At 45.1% G+C, this 10178-nt stretch overlaps 8 non-coding genes across 8 annotated transcripts; all 8 read left to right on the forward strand.

Moving 5' to 3' along the window:
- The first annotated feature begins 845 nt into the window (after window positions 1–845).
- LOC141198182 (U2 spliceosomal RNA) lies at window positions 846–1036 on the forward strand. Its single transcript, XR_012270142.1, has one exon. It is a non-coding gene; the product is annotated as a U2 spliceosomal RNA (small nuclear RNA).
- A 1115-nt stretch (window positions 1037–2151) lies between these two features.
- LOC141198183 (U2 spliceosomal RNA) lies at window positions 2152–2342 on the forward strand. Its single transcript, XR_012270143.1, has one exon. It is a non-coding gene; the product is annotated as a U2 spliceosomal RNA (small nuclear RNA).
- Window positions 2343–3457: 1115 nt separating this feature from the next.
- On the forward strand, window positions 3458–3648 carry LOC141198184 (U2 spliceosomal RNA). The gene has a single exon (XR_012270144.1). It is a non-coding gene; the product is annotated as a U2 spliceosomal RNA (small nuclear RNA).
- Window positions 3649–4763: 1115 nt separating this feature from the next.
- Window positions 4764–4954, forward strand: LOC141198185 (U2 spliceosomal RNA). The gene has a single exon (XR_012270145.1). It is a non-coding gene; the product is annotated as a U2 spliceosomal RNA (small nuclear RNA).
- Window positions 4955–6069: 1115 nt separating this feature from the next.
- On the forward strand, window positions 6070–6260 carry LOC141198186 (U2 spliceosomal RNA). Its single transcript, XR_012270146.1, has one exon. It is a non-coding gene; the product is annotated as a U2 spliceosomal RNA (small nuclear RNA).
- A 1112-nt stretch (window positions 6261–7372) lies between these two features.
- LOC141198187 (U2 spliceosomal RNA) lies at window positions 7373–7563 on the forward strand. Its single transcript, XR_012270147.1, has one exon. It is a non-coding gene; the product is annotated as a U2 spliceosomal RNA (small nuclear RNA).
- A 1115-nt stretch (window positions 7564–8678) lies between these two features.
- LOC141198517 (U2 spliceosomal RNA) lies at window positions 8679–8869 on the forward strand. The gene has a single exon (XR_012270464.1). It is a non-coding gene; the product is annotated as a U2 spliceosomal RNA (small nuclear RNA).
- A 1118-nt stretch (window positions 8870–9987) lies between these two features.
- On the forward strand, window positions 9988–10178 carry LOC141198188 (U2 spliceosomal RNA). Its single transcript, XR_012270148.1, has one exon. It is a non-coding gene; the product is annotated as a U2 spliceosomal RNA (small nuclear RNA).

Here is a 10178-nt window from a genome sequence, read left to right on the forward strand (position 1 = left end):
AGCATTTTGGAGCTTTCACCTAAATAACTACAGGTGGTGAGATAAGCTGCACAATATTAATTGACCTTTCAGTATATTGTTGCACACACACCATCTATTTAGCAAATGCCCTTGTTATCACAGCAGCCTTTTAAACTCACCTGAGCTAACAGGTATGTGCGCTGGTTACTCTGCTGCTCTTAAAATTTCTTTTTTGGTTTGCTACAATGCTTTTCTGAAACGTTGTCTCCTTCTGCTGGAACACTGACTTCTTTCATTTAATGCCTGCAGACTATAAAAGAGAACCCAACCCAAAAAGTTTGGTTGATTAGTCTGTGGCATTCTGTTAAACTGTTGCTTATGGCGGTCTCTGTGAGCTTCTCAGCGACATTCAGCCAGCCAGGTATCCTGCCTGCAGTAGATGGAATGTGGCAATGGAACGCTGGCTGCGCGTGTCATAATAGGCTCTGAGCCTTTATATACCTGTGCACAGCAGCAGCCACCTTCAGTCTGCTGCTGGACAGCCAGCAGCAGCAGCAGCAGGAGAGGTATGTAATCAGGAGCCCTCCTGCTAAGGGTAGACAGCTGCTCGTTCCACCCCACCCCCCGCCTTAATTGGTTCTCCTCCCTTCCAACGGTGTTGAGGCGGGTGGGAACAGCAGGGGGTGAAGGTGCTGTGTTTAAAGAGGTGAGTTATGCAGATCTAAAACGCGTGGATTGCAGCAGCAGCAAGCCGAAAAGTGCAGGCATGTAAGGGATCTAGAGGTTGACAACATGTCTTCTTAACGGGAGTCCAGGAGCTCATCTCCACAAATGGACTTTTCAGGATCCTTGGGTGGCTCCGTAGTTTGAAACCAATTCTGGTTATCGCTTCTCGGCCTTTTGGCTAAGATCAAGTGTAGTATCTGTTCTTATCAGTTTAATATCTGATACGTCCCCTATCTGGGGACCATATATTAAATGGATTTTTAGAACAGGGAGATGGAAAAAGAGCTTGCTCTGTCCACTCCACGCATTGACCTGGTATTGCAGTATCTCCAGGACCGGTGCACCCCTTCTTTAATGCAGTTTCTAAAATCAGAAAGAATTGAATTCAATGTTTTTTGTTCATTTTGCTTGTTTGTCGGATTTTGGGATGGACTCTTTGGCTTTGCTTTTCTTTTCCTCATTGGATTTTTCATGTTCAAAGTTGCAGAAGCCAGATTACAAGCTCATTTTGGTTCAACTTCAGCAACTGTGCATTGCATTGCCATGTAATGTGATGCAATGCTATCTTTCTAGCTCTCCCTTTTTACTTCCTTTTGGATAAACAGACATATTAGGCAAGCATTTTGGAGCTTTCACCTAAATAACTACAGGTGGTGAGATAAGCTGCACAATATAATTGACCTTTCAGTATATTGTTGCACACACACCATCTATTTAGCAAATGCCCTTGTTATCAACAGCAGCCTTTTAAACTCACCTGAGCTAACAGGTATGTGTGCTGGTTACTCTGCTGCGCTTAAAATTTCTTTTTTGGTTTGCTACAATGCCTTTTCTGAAACGTTGTCTCCTTCTGCTGGAACACTGACTTCTTTCATTTAATGCCTGCAGACTATAAAAGAGAACCCAACCCAAAAAGTTTGGTTGATTAGTCTGTGGCATTCTGTTAAACTGTTGCTTATGGCGGTCTCTGTGAGCTTCTCAGCGACATTCAGCCAGCCAGGTATCCTGCCTGCAGTAGATGGAATGTGGCAATGGAACGCTGGCTGCGCGTGTCATAATAGGCTCTGAGCCTTTATATACCTGTGCACAGCAGCAGCCACCTTCAGTCTGCTGCTGGACAGCCAGCAGCAGCAGCAGCAGGAGAGGTATGTAATCAGGAGCCCTCCTGCTAAGGGTAGACAGCTGCTCGTTCCACCCCACCCCCCGCCTTAATTGGTTCTCCTCCCTTCCAACGGTGTTGAGGCGGGTGGGAACAGCAGGGGGTGAAGGTGCTGTGTTTAAAGAGGTGGAGTTATGCAGATCTAAAACGCGTGGATTGCAGCAGCAGCAAGCCGAAAAGTGCAGGCATGTAAGGGATCTAGAGGTTGACAACATGTCTTCTTAACGGGAGTCCAGGAGCTCATCTCCACAAATGGACTTTTCAGGATCCTTGGGTGGCTCCGTAGTTTGAAACCAATTCTGGTTATCGCTTCTCGGCCTTTTGGCTAAGATCAAGTGTAGTATCTGTTCTTATCAGTTTAATATCTGATACGTCCCCTATCTGGGGACCATATATTAAATGGATTTTTAGAACAGGGAGATGGAAAAAGAGCTTGCTCTGTCCACTCCACGCATTGACCTGGTATTGCAGTATCTCCAGGACCGGTGCACCCCTTCTTTAATGCAGTTTCTAAAATCAGAAAGAATTGAATTCAATGTTTTTTGTTCATTTTGCTTGTTTGTCGGATTTTGGGATGGACTCTTTGGCTTTGCTTTTCTTCTCCTCATTGGATTTTTCATGTTCAAAGTTGCAGAAGCCAGATTACAAGCTCATTTTGGTTCAACTTCAGCAACTGTGCATTGCATTGCCATGTAATGTGATGCAATGCTATCTTTCTAGCTCTCCCTTTTTACTTCCTTTTGGATAAACAGACATATTAGGCAAGCATTTTGGAGCTTTCACCTAAATAACTACAGGTGGTGAGATAAGCTGCACAATATAATTGACCTTTCAGTATATTGTTGCACACACACCATCTATTTAGCAAATGCCCTTGTTATCAACAGCAGCCTTTTAAACTCACCTGAGCTAACAGGTATGTGCGCTGGTTACTCTGCTGCGCTTAAAATTTCTTTTTTGGTTTGCTACAATGCCTTTTCTGAAACGTTGTCTCCTTCTGCTGGAACACTGACTTCTTTCATTTAATGCCTGCAGACTATAAAAGAGAACCCAACCCAAAAAGTTTGGTTGATTAGTCTGTGGCATTCTGTTAAACTGTTGCTTATGGCGGTCTCTGTGAGCTTCTCAGCGACATTCAGCCAGCCAGGTATCCTGCCTGCAGTAGATGGAATGTGGCAATGGAACGCTGGCTGCGCGTGTCATAATAGGCTCTGAGCCTTTATATACCTGTGCACAGCAGCAGCCACCTTCAGTCTGCTGCTGGACAGCCAGCAGCAGCAGCAGCAGGAGAGGTATGTAATCAGGAGCCCTCCTGCTAAGGGTAGACAGCTGCTCGTTCCACCCCACCCCCCGCCTTAATTGGTTCTCCTCCCTTCCAACGGTGTTGAGGCGGGTGGGAACAGCAGGGGGTGAAGGTGCTGTGTTTAAAGAGGTGGAGTTATGCAGATCTAAAACGCGTGGATTGCAGCAGCAGCAAGCCGAAAAGTGCAGGCATGTAAGGGATCTAGAGGTTGACAACATGTCTTCTTAACGGGAGTCCAGGAGCTCATCTCCACAAATGGACTTTTCAGGATCCTTGGGTGGCTCCGTAGTTTGAAACCAATTCTGGTTATCGCTTCTCGGCCTTTTGGCTAAGATCAAGTGTAGTATCTGTTCTTATCAGTTTAATATCTGATACGTCCCCTATCTGGGGACCATATATTAAATGGATTTTTAGAACAGGGAGATGGAAAAAGAGCTTGCTCTGTCCACTCCACGCATTGACCTGGTATTGCAGTATCTCCAGGACCGGTGCACCCCTTCTTTAATGCAGTTTCTAAAATCAGAAAGAATTGAATTCAATGTTTTTTGTTCATTTTGCTTGTTTGTCGGATTTTGGGATGGACTCTTTGGCTTTGCTTTTCTTCTCCTCATTGGATTTTTCATGTTCAAAGTTGCAGAAGCCAGATTACAAGCTCATTTTGGTTCAACTTCAGCAACTGTGCATTGCATTGCCATGTAATGTGATGCAATGCTATCTTTCTAGCTCTCCCTTTTTACTTCCTTTTGGATAAACAGACATATTAGGCAAGCATTTTGGAGCTTTCACCTAAATAACTACAGGTGGTGAGATAAGCTGCACAATATAATTGACCTTTCAGTATATTGTTGCACACACACCATCTATTTAGCAAATGCCCTTGTTATCAACAGCAGCCTTTTAAACTCACCTGAGCTAACAGGTATGTGCGCTGGTTACTCTGCTGCGCTTAAAATTTCTTTTTTGGTTTGCTACAATGCCTTTTCTGAAACGTTGTCTCCTTCTGCTGGAACACTGACTTCTTTCATTTAATGCCTGCAGACTATAAAAGAGAACCCAACCCAAAAAGTTTGGTTGATTAGTCTGTGGCATTCTGTTAAACTGTTGCTTATGGCGGTCTCTGTGAGCTTCTCAGCGACATTCAGCCAGCCAGGTATCCTGCCTGCAGTAGATGGAATGTGGCAATGGAACGCTGGCTGCGCGTGTCATAATAGGCTCTGAGCCTTTATATACCTGTGCACAGCAGCAGCCACCTTCAGTCTGCTGCTGGACAGCCAGCAGCAGCAGCAGCAGGAGAGGTATGTAATCAGGAGCCCTCCTGCTAAGGGTAGACAGCTGCTCGTTCCACCCCACCCCCCGCCTTAATTGGTTCTCCTCCCTTCCAACGGTGTTGAGGCGGGTGGGAACAGCAGGGGGTGAAGGTGCTGTGTTTAAAGAGGTGGAGTTATGCAGATCTAAAACGCGTGGATTGCAGCAGCAGCAAGCCGAAAAGTGCAGGCATGTAAGGGATCTAGAGGTTGACAACATGTCTTCTTAACGGGAGTCCAGGAGCTCATCTCCACAAATGGACTTTTCAGGATCCTTGGGTGGCTCCGTAGTTTGAAACCAATTCTGGTTATCGCTTCTCGGCCTTTTGGCTAAGATCAAGTGTAGTATCTGTTCTTATCAGTTTAATATCTGATACGTCCCCTATCTGGGGACCATATATTAAATGGATTTTTAGAACAGGGAGATGGAAAAAGAGCTTGCTCTGTCCACTCCACGCATTGACCTGGTATTGCAGTATCTCCAGGACCGGTGCACCCCTTCTTTAATGCAGTTTCTAAAATCAGAAAGAATTGAATTCAATGTTTTTTGTTCATTTTGCTTGTTTGTCGGATTTTGGGATGGACTCTTTGGCTTTGCTTTTCTTCTCCTCATTGGATTTTTCATGTTCAAAGTTGCAGAAGCCAGATTACAAGCTCATTTTGGTTCAACTTCAGCAACTGTGCATTGCATTGCCATGTAATGTGATGCAATGCTATCTTTCTAGCTCTCCCTTTTTACTTCCTTTTGGATAAACAGACATATTAGGCAAGCATTTTGGAGCTTTCACCTAAATAACTACAGGTGGTGAGATAAGCTGCACAATATAATTGACCTTTCAGTATATTGTTGCACACACACCATCTATTTAGCAAATGCCCTTGTTATCAACAGCAGCCTTTTAAACTCACCTGAGCTAACAGGTATGTGCGCTGGTTACTCTGCTGCGCTTAAAATTTCTTTTTTGGTTTGCTACAATGCCTTTTCTGAAACGTTGTCTCCTTCTGCTGGAACACTGACTTCTTTCATTTAATGCCTGCAGACTATAAAAGAGAACCCAACCCAAAAAGTTTGGTTGATTAGTCTGTGGCATTCTGTTAAACTGTTGCTTATGGCGGTCTCTGTGAGCTTCTCAGCGACATTCAGCCAGCCAGGTATCCTGCCTGCAGTAGATGGAATGTGGCAATGGAACGCTGGCTGCGCGTGTCATAATAGGCTCTGAGCCTTTATATACCTGTGCACAGCAGCAGCCACCTTCAGTCTGCTGCTGGACAGCCAGCAGCAGCAGCAGCAGGAGAGGTATGTAATCAGGAGCCCTCCTGCTAAGGGTAGACAGCTGCTCGTTCCACCCCACCCCCCGCCTTAATTGGTTCTCCTCCCTTCCAACGGTGTTGAGGCGGGTGGGAACAGCAGGGGGTGAAGGTGCTGTGTTTAAAGAGGTGGAGTTATGCAGATCTAAAACGCGTGGATTGCAGCAGCAGCAAGCCGAAAAGTGCAGGCATGTAAGGGATCTAGAGGTTGACAACATGTCTTCTTAACGGGAGTCCAGGAGCTCATCTCCACAAATGGACTTTTCAGGATCCTTGGGTGGCTCCGTAGTTTGAAACCAATTCTGGTTATCGCTTCTCGGCCTTTTGGCTAAGATCAAGTGTAGTATCTGTTCTTATCAGTTTAATATCTGATACGTCCCCTATCTGGGGACCATATATTAAATGGATTTTTAGAACAGGGAGATGGAAAAAGAGCTTGCTCTGTCCACTCCACGCATTGACCTGGTATTGCAGTATCTCCAGGACCGGTGCACCCCTTCTTTAATGCAGTTTCTAAAATCAGAAAGAATTGAATTCAATGTTTTTTGTTCATTTTGCTTGTTTGTCGGATTTTGGGATGGACTCTTTGGCTTTGCTTTTCTTCTCCTCATTGGATTTTTCATGTTCAAAGTTGCAGAAGCCAGATTACAAGCTCATTTTGGTTCAACTTCAGCAACTGTGCATTGCATTGCCATGTAATGTGATGCAATGCTATCTTTCTAGCTCTCCCTTTTTACTTCCTTTTGGATAAACAGACATATTAGGCAAGCATTTTGGAGCTTTCACCTAAATAACTACAGGTGGTGAGATAAGCTGCACAATATAATTGACCTTTCAGTATATTGTTGCACACACACCATCTATTTAGCAAATGCCCTTGTTATCAACAGCAGCCTTTTAAACTCACCTGAGCTAACAGGTATGTGCGCTGGTTACTCTGCTGCGCTTAAAATTTCTTTTTTGGTTTGCTACAATGCCTTTTCTGAAACGTTGTCTCCTTCTGCTGGAACACTGACTTCTTTCATTTAGTGCCTGCAGACTATAAAAGAGAACCCAACCCAAAAAGTTTGGTTGATTAGTCTGTGGCATTCTGTTAAACTGTTGCTTATGGCGGTCTCTGTGAGCTTCTCAGCGACATTCAGCCAGCCAGGTATCCTGCCTGCAGTAGATGGAATGTGGCAATGGAACGCTGGCTGCGCGTGTCATAATAGGCTCTGAGCCTTTATATACCTGTGCACAGCAGCAGCCACCTTCAGTCTGCTGCTGGACAGCCAGCAGCAGCAGCAGGAGAGGTATGTAATCAGGAGCCCTCCTGCTAAGGGTAGACAGCTGCTCGTTCCACCCCACCCCCCGCCTTAATTGGTTCTCCTCCCTTCCAACGGTGTTGAGGCGGGTGGGAACAGCAGGGGGTGAAGGTGCTGTGTTTAAAGAGGTGGAGTTATGCAGATCTAAAACGCGTGGATTGCAGCAGCAGCAAGCCGAAAAGTGCAGGCATGTAAGGGATCTAGAGGTTGACAACATGTCTTCTTAACGGGAGTCCAGGAGCTCATCTCCACAAATGGACTTTTCAGGATCCTTGGGTGGCTCCGTAGTTTGAAACCAATTCTGGTTATCGCTTCTCGGCCTTTTGGCTAAGATCAAGTGTAGTATCTGTTCTTATCAGTTTAATATCTGATACGTCCCCTATCTGGGGACCATATATTAAATGGATTTTTAGAACAGGGAGATGGAAAAAGAGCTTGCTCTGTCCACTCCACGCATTGACCTGGTATTGCAGTATCTCCAGGACCGGTGCACCCCTTCTTTAATGCAGTTTCTAAAATCAGAAAGAATTGAATTCAATGTTTTTTGTTCATTTTGCTTGTTTGTCGGATTTTGGGATGGACTCTTTGGCTTTGCTTTTCTTCTCCTCATTTGATTTTTCATGTTCAAAGTTGCAGAAGCCAGATTACAAGCTCATTTTGGTTCAACTTCAGCAACTGTGCATTGCATTGCCATGTAATGTGATGCAATGCTATCTTTCTAGCTCTCCCTTTTTACTTCCTTTTGGATAAACAGACATATTAGGCAAGCATTTTGGAGCTTTCACCTAAATAACTACAGGTGGTGAGATAAGCTGCACAATATAATTGACCTTTCAGTATATTGTTGCACACACACCATCTATTTAGCAAATGCCCTTGTTATCAACAGCAGCCTTTTAAACTCACCTGAGCTAACAGGTATGTGCGCTGGTTACTCTGCTGCGCTTAAAATTTCTTTTTTGGTTTGCTACAATGCCTTTTCTGAAACGTTGTCTCCTTCTGCTGGAACACTGACTTCTTTCATTTAATGCCTGCAGACTATAAAAGAGAACCCAACCCAAAAAGTTTGGTTGATTAGTCTGTGGCATTCTGTTAAACTGTTGCTTATGGCGGTCTCTGTGAGCTTCTCAGCGACATTCAGCCAGCCAGGTATCCTGCCTGCAGTAGATGGAATGTGGCAATGGAACGCTGGCTGCGCGTGTCATAATAGGCTCTGAGCCTTTATATACCTGTGCACAGCAGCAGCCACCTTCAGTCTGCTGCTGGACAGCCAGCAGCAGCAGCAGCAGGAGAGGTATGTAATCAGGAGCCCTCCTGCTAAGGGTAGACAGCTGCTCGTTCCACCCCACCCCCCGCCTTAATTGGTTCTCCTCCCTTCCAACGGTGTTGAGGCGGGTGGGAACAGCAGGGGGTGAAGGTGCTGTGTTTAAAGAGGTGGAGTTATGCAGATCTAAAACGCGTGGATTGCAGCAGCAGCAAGCCGAAAAGTGCAGGCATGTAAGGGATCTAGAGGTTGACAACATGTCTTCTTAACGGGAGTCCAGGAGCTCATCTCCACAAATGGACTTTTCAGGATCCTTGGGTGGCTCCGTAGTTTGAAACCAATTCTGGTTATCGCTTCTCGGCCTTTTGGCTAAGATCAAGTGTAGTATCTGTTCTTATCAGTTTAATATCTGATACGTCCCCTATCTGGGGACCATATATTAAATGGATTTTTAGAACAGGGAGATGGAAAAAGAGCTTGCTCTGTCCACTCCACGCATTGACCTGGTATTGCAGTATCTCAAGGACCGGTGCACCCCTTCTTTAATGCAGTTTCTAAAATCAGAAAGAATTGAATTCAATGTTTTTTGTTCATTTTGCTTGTTTGTCGGATTTTGGGATGGACTCTTTGGCTTTGCTTTTCTTCTCCTCATTGGATTTTTCATGTTCAAAGTTGCAGAAGCCAGATTACAAGCTCATTTTGGTTCAACTTCAGCAACTGTGCATTGCATTGCCATGTAATGTGATGCAATGCTATCTTTCTAGCTCTCCCTTTTTACTTCCTTTTGGATAAACAGACATATTAGGCAAGCATTTTGGAGCTTTCACCTAAATAACTACAGGTGGTGAGATAAGCTGCACAATATAATTGACCTTTCAGTATATTGTTGCACACACACCATCTATTTAGCAAATGCCCTTGTTATCAACAGCAGCCTTTTAAACTCACCTGAGCTAACAGGTATGTGCGCTGGTTACTCTGCTGCGCTTAAAATTTCTTTTTTGGTTTGCTACAATGCCTTTTCTGAAACGTTGTCTCCTTCTGCTGGAACACTGACTTCTTTCATTTAATGCCTGCAGACTATAAAAGAGAACCCAACCCAAAAAGTTTGGTTGATTAGTCTGTGGCATTCTGTTAAACTGTTGCTTATGGCGGTCTCTGTGAGCTTCTCAGCGACATTCAGCCAGCCAGGTATCCTGCCTGCAGTAGATGGAATGTGGCAATGGAACGCTGGCTGCGCGTGTCATAATAGGCTCTGAGCCTTTATATACCTGTGCACAGCAGCAGCCACCTTCAGTCTGCTGCTGGACAGCCAGCAGCAGCAGCAGCAGCAGGAGAGGTATGTAATCAGGAGCCCTCCTGCTAAGGGTAGACAGCTGCTCGTTCCACCCCACCCCCCGCCTTAATTGGTTCTCCTCCCTTCCAACGGTGTTGAGGCGGGTGGGAACAGCAGGGGGTGAAGGTGCTGTGTTTAAAGAGGTGGAGTTATGCAGATCTAAAACGCGTGGATTGCAGCAGCAGCAAGCCGAAAAGTGCAGGCATGTAAGGGATCTAGAGGTTGACAACATGTCTTCTTAACGGGAGTCCAGGAGCTCATCTCCACAAATGGACTTTTCAGGATCCTTGGGTGGCTCCGTAGTTTGAAACCAATTCTGGTTATCGCTTCTCGGCCTTTTGGCTAAGATCAAGTGTAGTATCTGTTCTTATCAGTTTAATATCTGATACGTCCCCTATCTGGGGACCATATATTAAATGGATTTTTAGAACAGGGAGATGGAAAAAGAGCTTGCTCTGTCCACTCCACGCATTGACCTGGTATTGCAGTATCTCCAGGACCGGTGCACCCCTT

This window comes from Phyllobates terribilis, unplaced genomic scaffold (genome assembly GCF_046119375.1).
Source record: "Phyllobates terribilis strain yellow unplaced genomic scaffold, ASM4611937v1 Scaffold_94__1_contigs__length_6153435, whole genome shotgun sequence".
NCBI classification, from domain to species: Eukaryota; Metazoa; Chordata; class Amphibia; order Anura; family Dendrobatidae; genus Phyllobates; species Phyllobates terribilis.